Source organism: Adiantum capillus-veneris, chromosome 14 (assembly GCF_014529385.1).
Source record: "Adiantum capillus-veneris isolate H3 chromosome 14, ASM1452938v2, whole genome shotgun sequence".
Lineage (NCBI taxonomy): Eukaryota > Viridiplantae > Streptophyta > Polypodiopsida > Polypodiales > Pteridaceae > Adiantum > Adiantum capillus-veneris.
In genome coordinates this window covers 21099212-21122798 of record NC_140944.1, presented here as the reverse complement: position 1 = coordinate 21122798, position 23587 = coordinate 21099212, and the positions used below count along the sequence as shown (strand labels likewise).

Below are 23587 nucleotides of genomic sequence, written 5' to 3'. Positions count from 1 at the left end.
TCCATAGTTCCAGTAGGCATGACCAAAAAGTCTTGAGCTACCACCCCATTGTCATAACTGACAGAAGTGTGCCAGATTCCAAAAACCGCAGTTTTTTTCTTGTTGACACCCTTGACTTGGATAATACTCTCAGATAGAGGTGGCTTCCCTAACTGACACCACACCCCATAGGATAGCAGATTGTATTTAGCACCCGTGTCCAATAAGGCGTTATATAGCACTTTTCCATAGGCACTATTTAACTCAATGGGGTATCGTAGAGGTGTGTCAGAGTCCAACCCATCCTCTTCGATTTCCACGTGGAATGCATTTGTGACCCCAAGGTTAGCCTCTCGTTTTTGTCTTATACGTTGTTGTCGCTCCTTAGCCTCAGCTTGAGCTTGTATCTTGTTTAACTCGGTTTGTGCTTTGGCGGCCTTCTTTTGATGAATGGCCCGTAGTTCCTCTTGGCTTAAAGGATCATAATATCTTTTGAATTTACTCCCATTGAGGAATCCAATGGTTTCAACTCCATCAAGAGTTTCCACACGAAGGGTACCTTGTGGGGTAATTTCACATACTCTATATGGTCCTTTACCAGCATATTTCAACTTTTTCTTCTCTTTACGTACTCCATACATAAGGACTTTATCACCAACTTTGATATCCTTGTCCTTCACATGGCGATCAAACCACTTCTTTCTCCTATCCTTTTCCACAAGAGCATTTTGCACAGCCAACTGTCTCTCTTCGTCTAGTTTTTCTAAGATAAACAAACGCTCGGTTAAGGGGTTACCATTCCATCCTTCTTGCGAAGCTACCCTAAGACTAGGAATGACAAACTCCCAAGGCATAACCGCTTCTTGGCCGTATACCATTTTGAATGGCGTACAATTAATAGCCACTTTATAAGCAGTACGATAAGCCCATAGAGCAGATGTCAACTTCAAATCCCAATCAGTGCGATGAGCTTCTACCGTCTTGGTTAAAATAGAGATTAGAGTCTTGTTGGTGCTCTCGGCTTGTCCATTAGCTTGCGGGTAATAAGGTGTAGACTTATGGTGGGATATCATAAAGGTCGTGGTAAGCTCTCTTATTACCTCATTTATAAAATGGGTACCATTATCACTAACAATTTCAAAAGGGCAACCAAATCTTGTGATAATGTTCTCAAAAAGAAACTTAGCTGTTGTCCTCGCGTCAGCTTTTTGTGAAGCCTTAGCTTCAGCCCACTTTGTTACATAGTCCGTAGCAACTAGAATATATCGAGATTGAGTGTTGCGAGCTGCGGGACTAATTGGACCTACAAAGTCTAAGCCCCATTTTTCAAATGGTTGGGTTACTTTAATAGGATGTAAGGGCATTCTGTCCTTGCGCTGTGTGGTCTTGTAACGTTGGCACTCATCACACCCTTTTGTAAAAAGTGATGCATCCTTAAATAAAGTTGGCCACCAATAGCCTGATTGCAGCACCTTTCTAGCAGTCAGGTCCCCTGAAAAATGTCCTCCTGCTATGCCCATATGTGCTTCTTGCAAGATATACAAATATTCATCCTCGCGGGCACAACGCCTAAGAATATCGTCCTTGCCCAATCTATACAGGGTTCCGGCAATCAAACAATAGGGTTCACATTCTTTTACTAGCCTTCGAGCGATATCCTTACGAAGTTCCTTGGGTGGAAAACCATTAACTAAAAAGTTAACAATGTTCTCACTCCATTCAGGCATAGTCTCAACTATGAATAGGGAAGTATCGGGTAATTCATCATCAACTCCTGTAGGGGCTTCACCATTGGGTATGCGAGACAAATGATCAGCCATGACGTGCCTTTTACCGGGTCTCACTACAATCGTGAAATCAAACTCAAGAAGAATTAACAACCATCGTGTGATTCTTCCTGTGGAGCATGGCTTGTTTACCAGATACAGCAACGCTTGATGATCCACATAAAATACAAACTTGTTTGCCAGAAGGTAGTAGCGAAATTTCTTTACTGCATAAACCATTGCCAAACCTTCTCACTCTGTAGTGGTGTAGTTCCTTTCAGCATCGTTCAATTGACGGCTTGCAAAGCTAATGGGATAGTCCAATTTATGTTCTCCTGGTTGAGTGAGAACACACCCAATAGCAAAGTTTGATGCATCAATATGCACATGGAAAATGACATCCCAGTTAGGTGTCCTTAAAATTGGAGCACTTGCTAGTGTTTTCTTCAATTGTTCATAGGCCTGGTCACACTCTTCAGTCCATTTAAATTCAATGAGAAGCTTGTACAAAGGACGTGCTATCTCAGCGAAAAATAAAATAAACCGTCGATAATAACCCACGTGTCCCATGAACCTTTGAACTCCCTTGTAATTGGTTGGTGGTGGTAACTCTAGAATCACTTTAATTTTGCTCTCATCGGTTGAGATACCATTCTTGGATACTATATGCCCTAAAATAACTCCATGCTTGACCCAAAATTGGCATTTGAACGGGTTCAATGAGATACGATATAACCTACATTTTTCAAACACCTTCCGCAAACATGATAGATGTTCTTTCCAAGAAGAGTAAACACAAAGGTCGTCTAAGAAAGCTTCACAAAACTCTCTCAAATATTCTTTAAAAGCAGTGTTTATTAATCGTTGGAATGTAGCAGGGGCATTTGTTAAGCCAAAAGCCATCACACGAAATGCAAACACGCCAAATTCTGTGATGAAGGCAGTTTTAGCTTGGTCCTCTAGCGCTATCGTGATTTGGTTGTAGCCTGAGTACCCATCTAGAAAGCTATAAGCTTCCTTGCCTGCAACTCTTTCGAGTACATGTTCGGAATATGGTAGGGGGTAATGGTCTCTTCTAGTAGCTGCATTAACTTTTTTGAGGTCCACGCACACCCTGAGTTTCCCATTCTTTTTTGGCACGATAACTATTGGCGACACCCATTCAGAGTGTTCAATAGGATATATGAACCCACATTTGATAAGCTTTTCTAGTTCTTCTTGAATGATCTTTGCGTACTTAGGATTCATCGGGTAGGGTCTTTGTTGTACGGGCTTCGCAGTGCTAATCATAGGGATTGTATGTTGGACCACAGAAGGCGGAACACCTTTCATATCATGGTATGTCCAAGCGAATACGTCCTTGAATTCCTTGAGAAGCTCTTTGAGGACCGCTTCTTCAACTTCTGTGAGGTCTTGGGCAATAAAAACAGGTTTTGATTCTTCACCGGGGTCAGCTAATTCTATTTCTTTAACTATTGCCGGACCATCATAGATTCCATTATTCCCATCGATAGGTATTCTTTGGGCTTTTGTGTACACAACCTTTGCTTCCCCTGTGGTGTAAGATTTGAAATGTTCTGGTGCAGGATGCAAGTCTGTGGATTCTGGTTGTGCGTTGGTTTGTGCTTCCATTTCTGCTTTCTTGTGTTGTCGAGCTAACTCTTGGTTTTGACGCCTCCTTGCAGTGCGGCTCAACTTTGGCTTGTCTATGATCTCTAATTGGGCTATGTCATGGGGTCGTGGTCTACACCACATAACATTTTGGAGATATTCACCCCAATTGTCTACCAATTTTCGATGAGCATCACATGCTCCTATATAACTGAGCCATTCTGCTGAGGATCTCTTCTCGTTTATCCTAGCACGTACATTGGCTCGATATCGTCGCCTCTTAAGGTTTTTCTTTTTCTTATTTGAGACCTGCTTTTGATTTGCATTTAGATCTGGCTCACTAAAGGAGTCCTCGTTGGTGTCCTCTTCACTCTCGGAGGAGCTATCATCGGTTGATGTGCTCGGTCCTTCCGAATGTTTTGACTCTGAACTTGCTCCACTCTCTAATTCATGAGATTCAGAATCCGTTTCACTCTGGGAGTCAGTGTCCAAGTCGTGTTGGTCAAAGTCTTCTATTGAGCTATCGGTGTCACTGTCAGATTGGTCCACAATTGCCTTGCCCTTAGAAGATGCATGTATGGCACTTATCATGTTCAGACGTGCAATTTGTGGTACCTCTTCCCCCTCTGGTGTGACCCAAGTGGTTCCTCTATTTCCCCAGGTATCTATGGTTGATGCTAGGTGGACCCAATCCACATTGTCTGATTCCGTCATACCCGGTAACACATCCATATAAGGAGAATCTTGGCCAATGTCTGTATCCTTCTTACAAGTGTAACAATATTGTAGTGGGGTCGAGTGAACTGTGGTGTCAGAGCGATGATCAATAATGGTTTTACTCCCTAAGGGGTGTACCTTACCAGTCACCAAATCCACTCTAAGGACAGAGTCTTGGAATTGCAAATAGACATGATTTTTAGACCAATCGTGAACCATTTGTGCTTCCCTCATGAATGGTCGTCCTAAAATCATTTCATATGACATAAGGTGTTTAGAGAAATCCATTACAATGAACGTATGTCGAACCTTGTGTCCTAGAACTTTGATCTTAAGATCCTTGAGCATCCCCATAGGTTTGGCTATGGTACCATTTGCCATCTTTACCACAATGTTAGTAACACTGAGGCGGGGTTTTCCCATGGATTCCCAACAATCTTTTGTAACGATGCTAACTCCCGCACCACCATCAAGAATTCCCTTTATAGTTAATCCCTTGGTAGTGATGGGTAGGGTCGCATTAGACTCGTCGCCTTCAAAATACTGCCCTAATTCGTTAATGGGTACCTCGATCACAGACTCGTGTCCATCTAAGTCAAGTGATTGCACATGATTTTCCTCATCAATCATAATCGAGTCAGGCCTATTTGGTTGCGCAAACTGCGGTAATCCCGTTCGTAGCTCTCCGTTAAGGAATGCTCGAAGTGCAAGGAATAACTCAGGATCTCCATACAGCTTTGCTATGATCGTGGTTCGGACCTCAGAAGACATGAAGTCCACTAGTTTGGCAACATTCATTGGCGTTTTGCAGGGTGTAGGTCCTTGACTAGGAACTGGTGAGGATGGAATCTCATATTCCTCAATGGGATCAGGTATTCCTTCGTTAAACATCCTTTCCAACAAGAAGGGTGTATGCTCACTTTCTGATGTCCTGTCCTCACTCCCTTCTTGGATGATACTAGATATGGCTAACGGTCTATGGTTCATGTGGGGTGGATGAACTTGCGTGGGAAACACTGTGTCATGAATTTTGATATGCATGGGTTCTGGTTCTAGTTTCCTTTGAGTCTCCTCCACTAAACCTCTTAGATGTTTCACCTGCTCAATCTCGTCTACTGGGTTTGGGTACGTCCCAATCTTCTTTTTACGATTCTTTCCTTTTTGCCCCTGCGGTTTATCTTGGGGGTCTTGGATTGGATTTGGAAACACTTGTGGTGTTTTCAGAGGCTCTTTATGGTTTTCTCTCATTCGGTTTTCATTTGGTTCCATGTTACGGTTTTCTTTGTCGGTCTTTCCCTTTGTGGTATTGGTTCTAGTCTCCATTGTCTCGACTGAATCTGAATCATCCTCGAGGTCATTCATATACACGGGGTCATCTCCTGTTCCTATGTTTGTTTTGGAACTTGGCTTTGAATTTTCCGTATTCTGCGACTTCTTCCTTCGTGTCTTCTTTTTCTTTGCTTGGATAACTGACGCGGTATCTCTCTCTTCGAGGATATGTCCTGGCCCTTGAAGCATGGACCGTGTAATCGCATAAGCGGGTGCGACGGGTGGTATTGGCGATGTCACACTAGCAATTTCGACCAAATTTAGGGGTGTGATTTTAGGCGCATTTGGGTTATAGGGGCATTGGGCAATCAAGTGATCTATGCCACAACGATTACATGTGAGTATTGGCATTGCAGACGTGCTCCCTTGATTCATTTGCATCTGTGCAGCATTCTTTTGCAGCCTAATAGGGCACTCCGCTACTCGATGTGGTCCACCACACTCGTAGCATTGAAGAGGTGGCCTCCTAGCCTGGGTGTTGATATTTTGACCTCTGGGTGCGAGAGCAGCAGCTTGATAAACCGGCTTGACTTATCCCCAACAATCTTCCATGTAGTATATAGGACACTCTTCCAATGTATCAAGTCCATAGGCAATACTAGTGTCTATTTCCTCCTCACAGCCATCTGCATAAGCATTAGATGGCTCGCAACCCACTTGGTTCATAGGGGCGACTCTTGGATGCGGGGGCTGCGGTCCTAGCACAGGAGGTGGTAACGGTGTAGCTTGTACAACATTTTGAGATCTAGGGACCATGTGTTGCGGTAGTTGCTCAACAGGTGGAGTAGGCATCAATACAGGAGCTCGAGGCGCATCCGTCCAGGCTACATGTGGTCTATTTGCCATCATACGTTTGATCATTAAACAATCCTTAGCTTGGTGACCATACCTACCACATGCGTTGCAAGTTCCATTAAATTTTACTCTAAACGTAGGGCACTCACTAGTGCTATGTGGACCTAAGCAAATGGAACACCATTGTTGCTCCCTTCTTGGATACATGTGACTATTTTGAGGGGGTCGATTATCCTTAAGAGACTCTTGGATTGCCTTGGTGAGGTCTGTCAAGAATGTCTCAAATACCTTTGGCTCATTGGCAATGGGCTTTGCAGTCATGGGTTCATACTCAATGGCTTGTGAGCTAGTGGATCTCGTGTCAGTAGACACCCTCATGCCTGCTATCATCAAGTTGTCCTCTAATTGGATTGCATTGGCAGTGACATCTTCCCAGGTTGTGATACCTCTAATCACTAGTCCATTATAGATTCCTTCATTCCTCAACCCTCGAATGAATCGATCAAGCGTTGGTTATTGTTGAAGCGCTCATTTACAGGGCAACGAGAGTTTAAGTGCTTTAGACGACTAATGAAGTCCCTTACTGACTCTCCTTCCTTACGTTCGGCCTTCTGTAGCTGAGATGCTACACCCCAAAGCACACCTTCTCGTATGTACTCCTTTAGAAACAACCTTCGAAGGGTAGGGTAGATTGTTTTCTCGTCCACCCTTAGGGTCCTATACCAATCTCCAGCCTTCCCACTTAATGTCAAGCTTAAGGCATTGCACTTATGTAGTTCGTTGCGTTCCCCTAAGGAATCACATACTTGTTCAAACACTTCAATGTGTTTTCTAGCATCTTCGTCCCCATTGAATTTTTGCGTGAGTTTGGCAATTTGTACTGCCTTACTTCTAGGCTCTCTATCAGATGCATGACGCATATTTTCCGCGATAGATCGACCTATGGTTTGAGCAAACACTGCCAAGTCACCTATGTGAGGAGGCAGGGCCGGTGGAGGTACTCTTGGAATCATATGTGGGAGAGGAACGGGTACCGGTCTTGGCATATGTGTGGATGATGCAGGATATGGAACATAACCGGGCATAGGTCCACTCGGATAAGAGCTAGGGAGCGGCACTCGAGGAGCATAAGCAAGTGGTACAATTGGAGGTGTGGGGGCCATGTGTGCATAAGGGGCTAGAGGCACATATGGTCGAGGCCCCATATTAGGTACTACGACACTAGGTAGTGGCACTGCGCTAACCGTAGATGTCATCGGTACATTCTCTGTCAGGCTTATCCCTGGAGTGAGCACTGTGTTTTCCTTGATAGAGGGTTGAGCCAAGTTAGGGAAGCTAAAGTTTTCGCTCGGAGGCTCAGATTGCATAGAGATCCCAGGTGAAATGACGTAAGATGGGTCCATGGGGCTCATTAGAGGAGTCTCCATTTGTGATAGAGTAGGCTGTTGAGCCTTGCTCGTATCCAGAAATCTCATGGGGCCAGTTGAGAGTATATTTACCCCTCGGTTTTGCCTTTCTGATTGAATAATGCCATGAATAACATTACAGATCATTTTCTGTTGATCTTCGATGCTCGTGGCACTAGAAGTGGATTGTACAATCTCTATCCATCCTACATGGTAGGCGTGGCCAGAGTGTAGATCCGTCAACACCTCAGTGTGGAGGTCGTATGTCCAATGATCATTAATGAACAATCCTTCTAGAGTCGACGTGTTAATGGTTTCTTGTGAGGAAGAAGCAATGTTGCTCCCCGTGGTTTTACTTGTCACCAACGGTACTCTAGAGGGAACTTCTGAAGGAGGCAGCTCAACAGGGCCTTCTTGGTAAGAAGTTGGTAGGATATCCACATGGACACTCTTTGGGGGTGTGGGGTCCACGTGCGATGTGAAAGGAGATTCCACTTCCCCACCCCCTTCGCGTGCTTCATTTGCCTCAGGTTCCGAGCGAGTAGCTCTACCTAATGTTTCCATGAAACGGCTAAACATACTAGTACTAGGCTGTGGAGCTTCGGGAGGTGCATGGCCTTCTCTCTCAGTGTTTTGGGTAGGGTATGCTTCCATGATTTCTGAGTCGGAGGAGGAATCACTAGCGGCTATTTTAGGGTCTTGGGTGGTGCTACCTTGTGTCCCCGCTGAGGGTCTAGAGCTTATCGTGGATGGGTAATGGGTGTCCGTATGAACAGAGGCACTCTCAATATGCTCGTGTTCTAGCACCCGCCCAGAGCGTAAGTGCATGTGCTTTTGATACCCTAAGGTGTCAAAAAAGCTGCTCTAGGAGGCCTTGTGACTAGTTTTTAGCGTGTTTTTTGTTTGTTTTTTTGCTAGAATTTTTAGAGCGTGTCGTGGAATGGGCCGTGTGATAGCTCAAAATGAGCGTATCGGTCAGAGGGTCGTGCCGTGCTTTACAGCCCTCCGTTTGGTCACTCTATGCCCTCGAAATCCCTAAAACTGTCAATTTCCAGTAGGGAACTAGGCCCAAACTAGAAAGTCTAAGGGTGCAAGTGGGAAGAGAAAGGAGGAGAGTGGAGGACTTGTCCCACATGCTCTCATTCTCTCTTGAGGGAGTAGGGTATATATATAAGAGTGAGTCTAGTATATATCATAAGACTGAGGCCTGGGCTTGGGCTTGGGTTTGGGCTTGGGAAAATGATCCCGATCCCGATCTATCTTTTATACAAACCAACCCGTCCGTTTTAAGAGTCACGTTTTTTATTTTCGAAAAAACTTTCCGGCCGCTCACAAGTTGAAATTGACGATGGTAGTGTTTGCTCGGATTTTGCCGTTTGGTGTTCCGATCATCAGGTGCCAAACTCCAGGTGTTTGAAGTGATAGGGAAAAGGAGAATTTTGGGGGTTGGGTTTTTTGAATGGAGGTGTTTAAGCCCTTGGAGGCAAAGCGAGCAGAGGCCACCATGCAGTGCACCATATAACCCACATGGGGTTTCACAAGCAAGCAAGCAAGGCTATATAGCTTGGACCATGCACCATATGGAGGGACCACAAGGGAGAGGGGCTCATGGAGCTCTCTTAGTGATGGCGTGTAGGAGTAGTAGTGCATGTGGCATTGTTTTGGGGGTGCATGGGACCCTTCCCCTGATCTCTTTAAAGGAAAAAAAGGAAAGACTTAAAGGGAGCAAGGACGGTGCCATCGTTGCCCCTTGAGTGCAAACAACAGAAGAAAGGTTTCTAAAGAGAAGCCAAAAAAAAAAAAAAGGGAAAGGAAGAGGAAGAAAAAGAAAGGGAAAGGGAGAGGAAGAAGAAAAAGAAAAAAAGAAGAAGAAGGGGGATTTTTTCGCGAGCGAGGGGCGAAGGCAAGGATGGAAAATTTTTCTTCTTCTTCAGCTCGGGCGGAGAGAAAGTGTGTGGTGTTGTGTGCGAAGGGCGGCGATCATTGGCATATTTTCTATGGGGGTAGGTTGTGTTATGCTCTGTGTGGGATTGGATGAGTCTGTGTGAGCATGTGTGCACATGTGGTCTTGGTGATTGTGTTGTTTGGAGGTGGTTTCCAAGTGGGGAGGGGTGTTGTGTATGCTCTGAGCTATAGGAGGCATTTTTGCGTGTGTGCTGGGCGTGTTCCCCGTTCTCCCTTTCCATTGTGTACCTGTCCAAAAACCACTACAAACTTGTAAATCTGCTACCTGCAAGCTACACCTAGCTCAAACCGTATCGATATAAGCATACATAGCATGAAACTGCACAAGACCGTGCAAAAACTGCTCTCTAATGCTCCACACAAGCTGCATTGCAACCTGTGAGAAAAACCGTTGAGAAACTGGCAACTACTACCTCATCAATCGGTAAACATGTCGATCAAAAAAGCCATCCAAGAGTTGTGTGCGCTCAAGATAAAAACCTGCTCTGGAATGGGCCCTCATAGCTGGATTTGTCGGTATGTGCCGTCAAAGCCGTAAACTGGAGAAAATCGTGGAAGTCGAAAAGCCGTCTTCCGTCGCTGGGCAGAAGCACCAAAACTATGGCCACATGTACTCGAAGTCAACAAAATGCTCGATGTCGGCTTTAGTCGTCGGGCAAAAGTGCGTTATGTCGGGCAATAGCCGTCGAGTAAAAAAAGCCAAAATCGGTGTCGAAACCGATGTCAGGTCGCAAAAATCTGAAGTTGAGAAGAAGGAGAAAAATCACCAAAAAGGTCGACGAAGTTTGGCCAATGCCGGGTGATGTCCAGGCGGCTTACTCGTCGATACTTGCACATGTCTGCCTGTGTGCATGAGCGCACGACAAAAGAGGCGAGCTCTATCTCACCTCTCACTCACTCGCTCACTATGTCTCTCTCACACTCGCTATCTTTCTGGCACTTGCTCTCAATATCTTTCAAGCTGTCTCTCTCATTTGCTCGCTCTCACTCTCTGTCAGGATGCTCTCAAGCCATAGTGAAGAGTCTGTGTGCGAGAACGGGGCAGGGAGTCAAGGTCGATAATCGGGGCTGTTGGGAGCCGTTGGCCGGATCTATCCCTTGAAGGTAAATCGATTTTGTGGGGGGGGGGGGGGGGGGTGAACCCACCCTTGCACACACAAAAGGTGTATAAAGTCACAATTATAAAAAAGGTTGAACTTTATTGCAAAATGGGCAAGCTCTGACGAGCTGCAGAGCGTTGCCAAGACTCTCCAGACTACATCACGACAGCGCTGCATACCCCGATTGAAAACATAGTGTGTGTATGTGTGTTATGCCTGCTGCTCAAGCTCGCTCTGCCGCCTTTGACTGGCTTGCTCGGTTGCCCAAATTCCCCCCCAATTACCTGTTGCTCGGTTGCGCTCAGTGCTCGCTCTGGTTATGGCTCTATTGCCCGCAGACTCTCAAGCCTTCAAAACTCTCGATTATCTTGACTCAATGCCTTGCAAGGTATGGATTGTGCCCATGGCAACTCCACCTGCCCGAGAGCTGCCGTCTGCCCCTTCAATTACTCGACTAGATGCAATGCTCACTCAACTATTGTAGCTCATAGAGAGCCCGCCCCTATGGTGTCGACCTGCTGCCTTTGGGCAAATTCCCCTCCCAATTTCCTTGCTTCTCTAGAGGTCTTGATGCAATTCCGTTGCTTGTTCACTTTTCTTGTGGCCTGCACCCGACCACTACTGGTTCTGGTCAATTACCTCATTGTGTGTGTGTGTGTGTGTGTGTGTGGGGGGGGGGGGGGGGGGGGGGGGGTTTATGAAAATCCCTTTTGATATACAAATTGTATAATTAAATTATATTAAATACTAACAAAGTACAAAACAAATTACAAAACCATTGTGACATATGATAACCATCTTTATTAATGAAGACCCAATACAACAGTAAGGTAACAAGGTTGTGGTGAATCCTCTAAGGAACAAGATTGAGGTTTATACCTGCCTCGATCCAACAACACAAATGTATTAGAACACATTCTGACATTGTGGGAAGATAGGTACAATGCAACCTCAGCCGCTTGTTATTGCTATCAATCCCAAACAAAATTTTCGCACACTAAGTGGTAGTACATTTTATTCTGGATATATTACAACTTTCTTGACCAGTCGGGCAAGATATGGTCTAGTTCTAGACAATGGTTTTTTATGATTAATCACAAGGTATTCCAGTTCCTATTTTTCTCATTCTAATTCCATTTTTCTATTGACAGCTGCCATTTTGACTGGGTCTGTACAAGTATGCATCCTAGCTGTAACCTTGTAAGTAAAATCCATTGTACTAGCTTTTTCTTGAAATACACACTTATTCATGAGAAATTGGCAATCATTGTTAGATGTTATAAAGGCAAAATTTGAAATATATCCTATGTATATTGCAGAACTTCAATAAAGTATGAGCAGTCATGAGTAATAGGTACGAACCGTATTATCAACAAAGGTATTTCAACCACCAAAAATCTGAATCGGTATGGTATGGGATGTTTGTAACTAGTATAAAATCTCAAAAAAAACCATATGACATTTACTGTTTTTATGCTTTATGCTCAATCCATCTTGCTACCATCATGCAATTACAAAGCACAACTATCGGCTCCTCTTCTACTTGTATTACACCCTCCTCTGGGTGCATGTTACTTATGTCCGAAACAACGACCAGGTTTTTAAACCTCAGTATCAGCAAGATCTAAACTCCTTTTATGCTACATAACAATAATTTGGAGATCCAAAGCAACCTTCCAAAATTTTGCTTTATTTCAACCAATGCCATGTTTTATGCTATGAAATTCAAGATGCGTTAAACACCCTCGGTATGCAGTTTTTCCTGTGTAATCCCGTCAATTGATTATTTATAAATCCCTAGATGTTGTACAACCCATCCTTCTTTCTCAATATATAGATTTCTTTTGATGTTGAATCCACTAAAATGTATAGCACATATGTCATAAAAAACCAACCAAAACTCAGTATGCAAAGTGCCCTACTTAACCCAGATATGCATGTGTCATAACCAATACCAGTTTCCGGCTGTAGGTCCTACTTTCCCTGCCGGTTAGTTTACTGAAGAAGACAAAAATAGTGGAAAACACTATGTAATGTGTGTGCTGTGTGACCACTTATCTGAGTTATATAGAGTACACATTATTCCAATAATCTCAATAGGTAAACCCTACTTGTTGATTCGATATGGTAGCCATGCTCCAATATGGATGTATTTGCGCAAATGTAGACGATTTCCTTCCACCCCGGCTATCAAGTGTTATTAGCAGCCCGAAGCATGCAATTTGAGAGAGGATATCTCGAGTGTGTGTGTGCGTGTGTGTAGGTGTGTGTGTGTACTCGCTTGCGCTTGTGTGAAGGCGAGAGTTTATAAAATCCAAATAACACTCCTATATGTGCCAAGACACTATAGTCCAGGGTTTGTGCATGCATAGACATCGCAAGGAGACACCCTTTAAGTACAATATGAAGAGTGATCCACTCATCCCGCGCCCAAATGGGTATTCACGATTTCATATGCTGTTTTAGGCAAGGACTATTTTTAACCCACTAGCTACTCACCATGTGAAGGCAAATTTTAGGAGTTCGGTGGTACTCCATACTAACAACCACATTAATATAAGGAGTATGCACTCCAGCTACTTTTCTGAAAGTCTAGGATATTATCCAAGAGTAATCAAAATAATATATATATTCAATTGAATTCTAAAGCCGGTACAAAGATCTGAGATTTATTGAAAAAGCAGTCTTCACTCTATTTACAAGGTAGATGAAGCTTTGCAATATGAAATATTTTTCCTGAAGATATTGTATCACAGATGCTGATACTTGTCTGATCATACATTGCTTAGAGGATTCCCAGAGGAACCGATACTTCTCGAAGTAATTCTTGCTTGTATTGCAATCATTTTAGAGTTAGATTCTCTTATGATATAGATATCCGGATAATAATATCTTATTATTGTTTGTTATTGGCTTAGAAGGACCTTTCCTGTGTGAAAAAACAATTGTTTATCTGTAGTTATTTAAATCCATCAGTGTTATGAGTGTGAGTGTGTGTGTGTGTGTGTGTGTGTGTGTGTGTGTGTGTGTGTGTGTGTGTGTGTGTGTGTGTGTACTCATTTGACTAATAGGGTCTGATTTTTGTAAGGAAATACCTATGTAAGGGTTTGTTCTTCTACTAAATCCTCAGGCCAACTAATGTAGTGAGTGTGTGTGTGTGTGACCACACACTCTCCCAAAAGGCTCTCTAGTTGTTTTCCTTGCTCGGCTTTCCCCAAGTTTCAGCGCTGCCCAAAATCCCCTTGATTGATTGCTCAGAGCTTGCTTGGCTCACTATACACAATGAGTGTGTGTCTTGCTTGAGTAATTGCTTCAATATTATTGCTTGGTCGAGTTTGCTTCGACTAGCTGCATAAAAATTGTGTGTGTGTGTGTGTGTATGTGTTTCTACACACACCACAAGCTTTGCTTCCAAGCCTTTGTGTTGACCTGCTGAGTTTCCAAAACTCTTGAGCTCACCTTAGCTTTCCACAAAAGCCTTTATGTCAAGGCCGATCCCCGATGTGCTGCCTTGCTCTCCAATTGTTCAAGCTTCCAAGCTTTTTCAAGAATCCTGTCTCCTGCAAATCTCTGTTTCTACAAAGATACTTCAAGAATCTCCAAGATTCCTCACATGTTCTAGAGGGGATGTGTGCTTTGGATAGTCGAGAAGCACCGAGATGTCCAATCCCTGCCGGATCCACCACCGAATCAACCTGATCCGGTGCCGTGAAGCAGCAAGCTCCGATCGAGCTCTGTCGCCATTGAGAGATCACCGTCGCCATCGAGCCATAGCTCTAATACCACTTGTGAGTGCGTGTGTGCGTGGATGGGTGCGTGCATGCACGGTGCATGCGGGAAAGGGGAGAAGCACAAGCCGGTGTGGGTGGAGCAGCCTTAGGAAGTAATGATGAGGAGCTCCTTATTTTCATATGTAATGAAGAATAAGGGTATGTACACACGTGGGCAGGCAGACGGACACTGGACGTCCAGACGCGGGCAAAAGACGGAGCGCCTTTACCCCAATAGATAGGAGGATGGCCATGTTCTTATTTACCATTCCATTAGGATTGTATGCAATAGTGAGAGCAAGTTTAATGCCTAACCTAGAGAAAAATTCCCTGGCTTTGTCGGCATCCAACTCACCCTTGTCTACTGTTATTTTCCCAACATAGCCATAATCGCTTATCACATCGTCCAAGAGGAACGTATATATTCCTTCCATGCTTTTTGTTCTTAGAGCACGACCTTCAACATGGTTAATTAAACCTTCTCATGTAAGCACTATGTATCTCATATGCAAAAAGCCCAATGGCATTCTAACCAAATCTACCACCCACTTATAGTGCATAGCCAATGGGTAGGTAGGGTTCAATCCATCACGATGATTCATATTTGAATACATTTGATAGGTTTCACAAGTCTCCACAAAGTGATATATATCTTTATACACGCCTTTCCACCAATACCTCTCTTTCATTTTAGTAAAGGTGGCCCATAGAGGGCCATACACCTCTATGTCCAGCATTATGACTCTCATGAAACTTTTTGATAAGGTCTTTTTTAGTGTCCTCATCATTCACAACCCTCAATGGCATCCCATTTCTTTATTTTGGATGCTTCCACAAGTACCTATTTTTCAAAAAGTATCCATAGGATTTTTTGCATATTCTTTTCAACTCTTGATCATTCCACCTTTCTTGCCTTGTCAAAGTGCTCAAATAGTATCCAATGAGCAACCAATTACCCTGATATAGGTCCTCTGTAAATGACTCAAGTGCATTTGACATGCAAACATGATCACCTCTAGCATGAGAGCTACTATAAAACCTTGTACCTGCATCGTCACCCTCGACAACCATTTCCTCTTCATTTTGATATCTTTTTCTAGAAAGCATACCGACAACTAGATTCTCTTTACTTGCATATGCTTAAATTATGGATTCAAAGACTTTATATAGGAAATCCATCTCATTAGAGCAATGTCGGGAGTTGAGAAACTTGTGATCATTCCAAGAAAGTGTAGAGGATCAATCTCCACTATTACATTTGCTCTTATTAAATACTCTTTGTCACACTTCAATGCTATGACTACTCCCCATAACTCTCTTTTTACCTATCTCCTTTGAGATATTCACTTCAATTGGTTGGCCTATAGAGTCTGAGATGTGAGATGCCCTGCCTTCTTGAATGGAGTTCAGCAATTCATAATCTCTTTGAAGACCTACTTCACAGGGTTCCATCTGGTAAAATGGTGGAAGGCCGAGAGTTCTGTGGGCCTCCCAAAGCTCTAAGGCTGGAGCCACATTATATATCTCTTTTGGCATCATTTGGAGCTCCACTGCCTGGTTATTTGCTATCTTGAATCAGCCCTAGAAGATGGCCACATGATTCTTGTCCAATAGATCTCTTGCAAAGGTTTTCTTTGCCTCTTTGATTAACTCTTCTAGTTGGTACTCTGGAAGTTCTAGAATCCTCTGCTTTTGGGTCTTCTTTTTTAGTGTAGAAGGTTGGTTCTGCATTAATCCTAGAGTAACTACACCATGCACTAGAATTAGGTGCACTTTAGAGCAAAAAACTTATTTTTCAAGCCCCAATGGAGTTTTAGCAAATCAATTTCACTATTAAAACCAAATAATTACTACTTTTATCCTTGAAAACAAAATGCGTGCATGAAAAAGCTAAATTGGCAAAAAAATTACACTAGAGATAATAAGCACGCTTATTATCTCGAGTATGATTTTGGCATCAAAAATAGATTTGGGCTATCCATAGGGGTTGTAGGCATTGAAAATATAAAGGATGTGAAGTTTGGGGAAATTTGGATGCATGAATGCCTGGTTTGGATCACGGTTTGGATCACTTTTTTGACTGAAAGGTTTCTTAAAACTACTAAGTGTTGGCACAAAAATTTTGGAGTGTCTAAATTGTCCAAAAAATGGATGTGCAGACTTGTGAGAACATGATGAAAGTGATGGTAACAATAATTTGCAAATTTGGACTCATTTGGCATCAGTAAGATAATAAGCACACTTAATATCTGCTATGCAACTTTCTCATCTTTTTTGCATTTTCTTGGCATGGGGTGGTTGTACTTGATGTTCCCTTGCCTTGAATATAGTTTTGCACTTTTTTGGTGTTGGAAGTGATTTTCTTACGCTAATATTTTTGGAATTCGGAAGCTCTAGTGCATTTTTTGATGGTCTGATCACAATATGAGTGATTTTTGGTATGTGAGGGGATTTAGGGTCTTGATGCAATGGACAGGGTGCATCAGGAGACAATGCCAAGTTGAGTCATTTTGGGGCATGGAGATAATAAGTGCGCTTATTATCTACTCTTGCAAAATTTTAGCCTATTCAACTTTTAATGCTACACACTTGTCTTAGAGGACCAGTAAGTAGATTTTAGCCCTAATTTGAACTGATTTTGGTTATCTATATATCACAATAAGCCCTACATAATTTACTTCCAAAATTCTAGCTTGAATTTATTTTATAATATGATAATAAGACCTACAAAATTCCAGCTTATTATCTATATATCCCCCTAGGCTCAAGTCAAATGGTCATATGGGTCATTGGGAATGTTTTATATAAGTACTTGTTATGCCCCCTTTAAGTTTGGCCTACAGATATGGCTGCTACATCATTTTTCACTTCGTTCCTTCTCGAGAAGGTTCTCCTAATCTAGGGTTTTTTTGAGCTACCCTTGACCCCAGAAGTAAGCTTAAACAATCCCGATAGTAGCTTAGGAACTTACTCTGTATGTCTCATGGGAGGTTGTGTAGCATGGAAGCCAGTAGAAACAGTAAAATGCATGCACAAAAAAGGACTCTGAGGGTTCTCTCCAAGATGACAATGTAGATTACATGAGACTAATTTTGATCTACATTGGCTATACATACTTGAGCTTCTTCACTCATTTCCTCCCAAACTCCCCGATTAGTCCTACTAGACTCTGAAATAGAATTTCCTCCTTATTTGGACATCGATTGTTCCTTTTTTGGAGAATTTCACTAAAGCAAGCTTTGCAGGCTCGATTTATGCTTTCTGTCACCATTGTTGTAATCGAACAAGATTTGACATGCTCATCCGTCTTCCCTTCTTGATCACCAAGGTATCTTTCATTTCTCCATTTGAGCATGTTTACTATTTATTTTCTAGTTTTGATCCTTTTTATTAGAAAAAGTAAAGGAAAAATACGAGGACAATCCAAAAAATAAAAAATCAATCGACAAATTACCTAAACACACAAAAGCACTCAACTTGGCCATACTTATGGCTTTTTGGCGATATTTACACTATTTACACACACCTAGGGATCATCATATTACATTATCCTCATTCTCTTTACTTATAAGGTCATCTCGCTTGGATTGACTTCAGAGGAGAGAGAGAGAGAGAGAGAGAGAGAGAGAGAGAGAGAGAGAGAGAGAGAGAGAGAGAGAGAGAGAGAGAGAGAGAGAGAGGAGAGATGGTGACGTGTGCTGCATCCAAGTAAAATTGCCTTTAATTCGCGATTGTCTTGCGTGTTGGTGGAGGCGGGACCGTTTTCTGATGCATTCACAGCCTTGCATACACTAAGACAACCCTCTGTAGTTGGTTGAGGAGTGGGATTGGAGGCTCCGACAGGGCAATGTCAGGGTTGGAGAGCAGCAACTGATAATGAGGATGGGTATGCACTCAAAGGAGAGGTAAGAGATGAGCCTCGACATGCTAACCATGAGGGACTTCACCTCCAGTATCGAAGGGAGGATAGACGAAAGGTACCAGAGTAGGGTCAACATTACCGCCAGGATCAAAGGGGTTTGAAGAAGAAGCTCTTGGTGAGGGAAGTAGTTTCAAGGCTGTATAACTGAGCTGAGTGTTGCAAAAGAGATGGCATGGCAAGCTGAGTGTTGCTTTGGTAGAGTCCCTCAAAAGAGAAGGGTTGGAAGTAGTGCTCAGAAGTAAGAGGCATAGATTTGTAAGCATCAAGCAAGTCCAACATCGGGTGGTAATATGACAAGCCTTGAAGTTGTAGTTGCGCCTTGTGTAGAGACTGCTGAGGTAGTGCCGAGAAAGCTGCAGAATGTTGGGCGTTAAAAGTGCCCACCGTCAGTAGTTGCATGACCATTGAGTGGGGCAAGAGAAGCTTGACAAAGTGGTCTATGCATCGTGCATAAAGACCCAAGGCGGGGTGCTCAACAGTAAAAGAGATCGCTGAGGTTTGCTCAGTGTGAGCAACTAGATGAGCCAAAGAAGTGGCGTTTACTTCATCATCATGAGCACCATGCAGGTGTGTAGACTGGCAGGTGTGTAGGCCAGTAGCAGCAGCATGAGAAGGTTCAAGAAATGCTCGTGTGGGTTGAAGGAGAGCCTCTGGTTTAGCATCACGGCCAGTAGAAGCTTCAAATGGAGAGGCTGCAAGAGGGGCTAGGTGTGCTGATGGCGTAGCATCTAAGGTGGCAGTTCCAGAGAGGGGAAGGGCTGAGATGGGTTGAAGCACAATAGGAGCTGCAGTAACCAGGTTCACAAGGAAAGCACCAAATGCAAGGGGTCGGCTTCTTGTGGATTTACCCACAGTAAGAGCTTTAGCATCAAGTGTGGCGCTGGCATCTGCGAGCGTAAAGCTAGGAGGAACATCATTGGGGTGTATAGCATCATGTGCAGCAGTGATTTTGGTGAAAACCTCTTCTTCTGCAGGGTGAGCGGCAATCATGGCCACAACAGGGTCGTCTATAGCAGGTGCATCAAGGGCAACCAAAAGGGTTGCATCTGCAAGGGAGGCAGCATCAAAGTCTTCTACAATAGTGTCTTCGGCCTCCAAGTGCCCAAGGAAGGTATCCATGATGGTTGCATCACCATCACAATCAGCATCTGCACCCTGGGATGAGCATTTGGTAGGGGTACACCAGACTTGTCTGTGTCAACAAGGGGATAATAAATTTGTGAGCTTTCAATTTAGAGCCTTTTTTCACAAATTTGGATCTTTTTTAACTGCATGCTTGAATAAGATCATTTTACATGAGAATGCTCCCAAATGTAGACCTTGTTGAAATCATTTTGTAACAATCTATTTAAGCATTGATGAACCATGTTAGGATCATGCTAGAGTAGCTATTGAAGTTGTGGAGATGCAGTTCATGGAGTGCTAGCAAATTAACCATGCTATGAGAATGATAGCCAATGTAGTTGGGCTTGCTGTACGGATAGAGAGAGGGAAGAAGAATGTGTGTGTGTGTGTGTGTGTGAGAGAGAGAGAGAGAGAGAGAGAGAGAGAGAGAGAGAGAGAGAGAGAGAGAGAGAGAGAGAGAGAGAGAGAGAGAGAGAGAGAGAGAGAGAGAGAGAGAGAGAATGCCTCCATGGAATGTTAATATTAACTTTAACCTCAAACAGTTTTTCCCTCCATCTCTTTGAATCTTTTACTTCACTGTTGTAATGTTTACATATCATAGCCGATCTTGGGATGAATAATCACAACTACAAAGTAGACATGGAACATCCAACAAAACATTTGTAAGCATCCGACAAAACAATAATTTACATTGAAAAATTGGCATAGATATACTCATTCTGATAGCAAAAATCAACACCGTGCACAAAATTTTAATATGCTTAAAACCAAAAGTGTGGAATCAATAGATCAAGAGGTTTGTAAGTCTAAATGCAATATCTAGCTTCTTGGGACAGGGGAAAATAGAGTTCAAGATCTTGTATCTCAAAACATATTTTTCAACATCATTGAATGCTACATCCTAACTTTCTCTGAATGTATCCAATTGCTCCAGCTACTTCATTTTGACACACAATGTTGTGAACTAGTACTACCACACAATACACACTCAAAGACAAACATTTCTACGTCATACTAATAGTACATAGTACACACCCAAAGGAAAACATTTCTACATCATGGATGTTCTGGCTCAAATGATAATCTAGAAGAAAAAATCAAGCTCTATCAAAAAGTCAAGAAGATCAACAATGCAAGAATAATGTTATCAAAATACATTTATCTTTGATCCATTAGACCCGAGTGGTTACATGCTATGAGCACAATGAAAAAATGACTATATTTGGGGAGATGATCTTCTATTGCACTCTATTAAAGAGGCCAAAGCCCCCTTGCTAGCATATCCTTCTATAGCCTACTCGAAGAGAATTTGTCTAGAAAGAAATCCTTGCTTTTCATCTACAAAACAAAGCCCATAGCTTTTTGGTCCTACCCTTGTTGGGGATATTTGCAATTTTGCACGACAAAAGACATAGCTCTTGTCAAGAACTTTTTATGATTTTAGAAGCACGTAGAATACATGTTAACCATTGCACTTCCAAGGACAGCACTTATTTCAACAACATTAAATCTCTCATCATGAATTTGTTTGCCCATGTCAAAATCTAGCATAATGCCTCATCTCTTCAAAATGCAAGCATATGTGATTGCATTCATAAAACAACAAGGACATCAAGATTGACGTTAGAAAATGTCTTTAAAAGTTTGCCACAAGAATGAACAACTTACAGAATGCTACACCTTCAAAAGCAAGCATTGATGGTCATAGTGGGAGAGAAGTGCTTGTCCTGATTTTCAACAAAAAAAAAGAGCTTTTCACTACTCTAGACCTTGCCATGTTTGGTATACCTTGCAAACATTGCAATCTAAGAAAAAATTCATTGATATATTCTTCTGGTAAATTATTAATGATCACACAATCAATGATCAAATTCTTAGTATACATTATGTACATTGTGATTGGCATACCAGTTTTTGATAGCTACGAAAGGAAGCAAAGCATTCAATAGATGCACATCATGAGAAATGTGCTTTGTGAAGCTTATATTGACTTACATCAATGTTAGTACTCTCCTTTTTAGCATTATATAGTATCTCTAATGGAAAACTAATTATACATTTTAAGCAATATATATATCTCTAATGGGAAAATAATTACTTGTAGTAGTGTTTTGGGTGCAGTGGTGTTGACCATTTTAGCATTGCACACCTAGGAGTAGAAATTTGTGAATAAAGGATCTCTCTCTCTCTCTCTCATGTGTGTGTGTGTGTGTGTGTGTGTGTGTGTGCGTATCTTTCTATCACCCAAGTGTAGTTTAATTAGTGGTTATCCTAGTTCCCGCTTGAGAATCCGATATTGAGTACAAGACACATCGGTTTGAGGTCTTTGGGATTGTTCCTAGGATGTTTAAAACTTTTACTCTCTCTCTCTCTCTCTCTATCTATCTATCTATATATATATATATATATATATTTATTTGTATAAAATCTTGAAATTAGACTACCACTTGATAGATCATTGATCATGTTTGCTTCACAACTATTATAGCTTTTTGGAGCTAAAACTTGACGTTAAAGAAATAAATCAAATTTGTATAGTTTTCTCTTTTCAAGGTATTTTAAATGGTTTAAAAAGAAAATTTTATTATGTACTTATTGTACGCCTTTGGAAAAGTCATTTTAAAAGTGAACCTCACAGCTTGTCCCCGCGCGCGGACGGTTTGCGAGCTCTTATTTCCTAATTAGATAAACGATCATTGCACCAGCAAAATTCGGGACCTCCAAAACGTTGCGTTATTGCAAAGCATCTAGTGTTGTGCAGATGGTCTCCGTGCTCTTGAGCTTATTGGCATGCAATGAAATTGCACACAAAGAGGCTTTCAGATGTCAGAGAATGAAAAAAGCATTCACTAAACGAGCTAGATTGGGAGGAGAATTTTAGTTTGTGGGGACACTTTCTGTCCTACTAAAAAAAACAAAAGTGTCGCCAAAAATAGAAGAGCAGATTGTAGCCTCCTAGAAGAGTCTATGTTGCTTTTATCTTCAATAAAAGGCTAAATTATTTCACTTTTTTGTGCAAATAATGGTTATTATGACACTTCTTAGTTTATATGAAATATGAGAGCTTAGAAAATTGGTTAACCCAAGGTATGGAGAAGTTCCACTACAAGGAAGAACCAAGCTTTCAAGCACACCAGACATGAGGGTGAGGCACAAAAAGCAAATATCTTGCATTAAGTATTTCAAATGTTTTATAACAAGTCCCTTACAAAAGAAGATCACCAGAAGCTAAGAAGTTATTAAAAGTTGAGATAGAGCTACAATTATACAAAGGATTAAGAAGAAAAGCTAAGGTACATACGATAGCTCATTTGCAAGTGAAAGGTTTTTACAATGGATTGCCACTCAGAAAGTATTGAGATGTCAAACCTTAAACATGGTATGCTTGGATAAATTCTCACCTACATTTGTGAGGCATGAGGTAGCGAGCATGAGGGATCATTGCCAGTGGTTCTATAGATGGACTTCATCGATGTGGCATACCTATCGAGAGAGTGATGGCCACTTTATCTTGCCAGCTCACTCACTAGTGGTTTCACATTGGCTGTTGTACATCGTTCTTAAATGTTGTACTTGCCACTTATGTTTCATAGAACTTATCATTATTTTCATTGGGGAAGAGGAAGAAGCATTTTTTAGTCTCCATCTCAATTGTGTGCTCTCTTGGTTGTGTGCATATGTGCTTGCAAAGGCTTGAGCTTTCTTGTTTTCTAGCTTTATATAGTATCACAACTTGGTTGTGGCTAAGGAGCTGTGAGCGGCAAGCACAAGAAAAACAAAAGAAACGGTTGGAGGTTAATGGTTTCTCCCTTCCCATGCCTTGTATGTTGGTACTACAACATATGTAACAACCTCCAAAATCAATAAATTTTATGGGGAATTATGTTGTCCTTTAGACAGAGCTTGTGCAACCAAATTTCCATTTCAAGGGCATTTTTTGTTGGAATTAGGGTTGCATAAAAACACACACAGCTTGGAGAAGACAAAGGAAGCTCAAGGCACACAACAGAGAGAGTTTTACCTCGTGTGCAATGAAAAGATAAATTAGCCCTAGAGTGATGGGCATATATACAATGCACGCAGGAAAAAACCTCCTACTAAG

At 42.2% G+C, this 23587-nt stretch overlaps 1 pseudogene; it reads right to left on the bottom strand.

The window, feature by feature from the left end:
• Positions 1–18899: 18899 nt before the first annotated feature.
• On the bottom strand, positions 18900–19406 carry LOC147442054 (uncharacterized; annotated as a pseudogene).
• Between the last annotated feature and the right edge of the window lie 4181 nt (positions 19407–23587).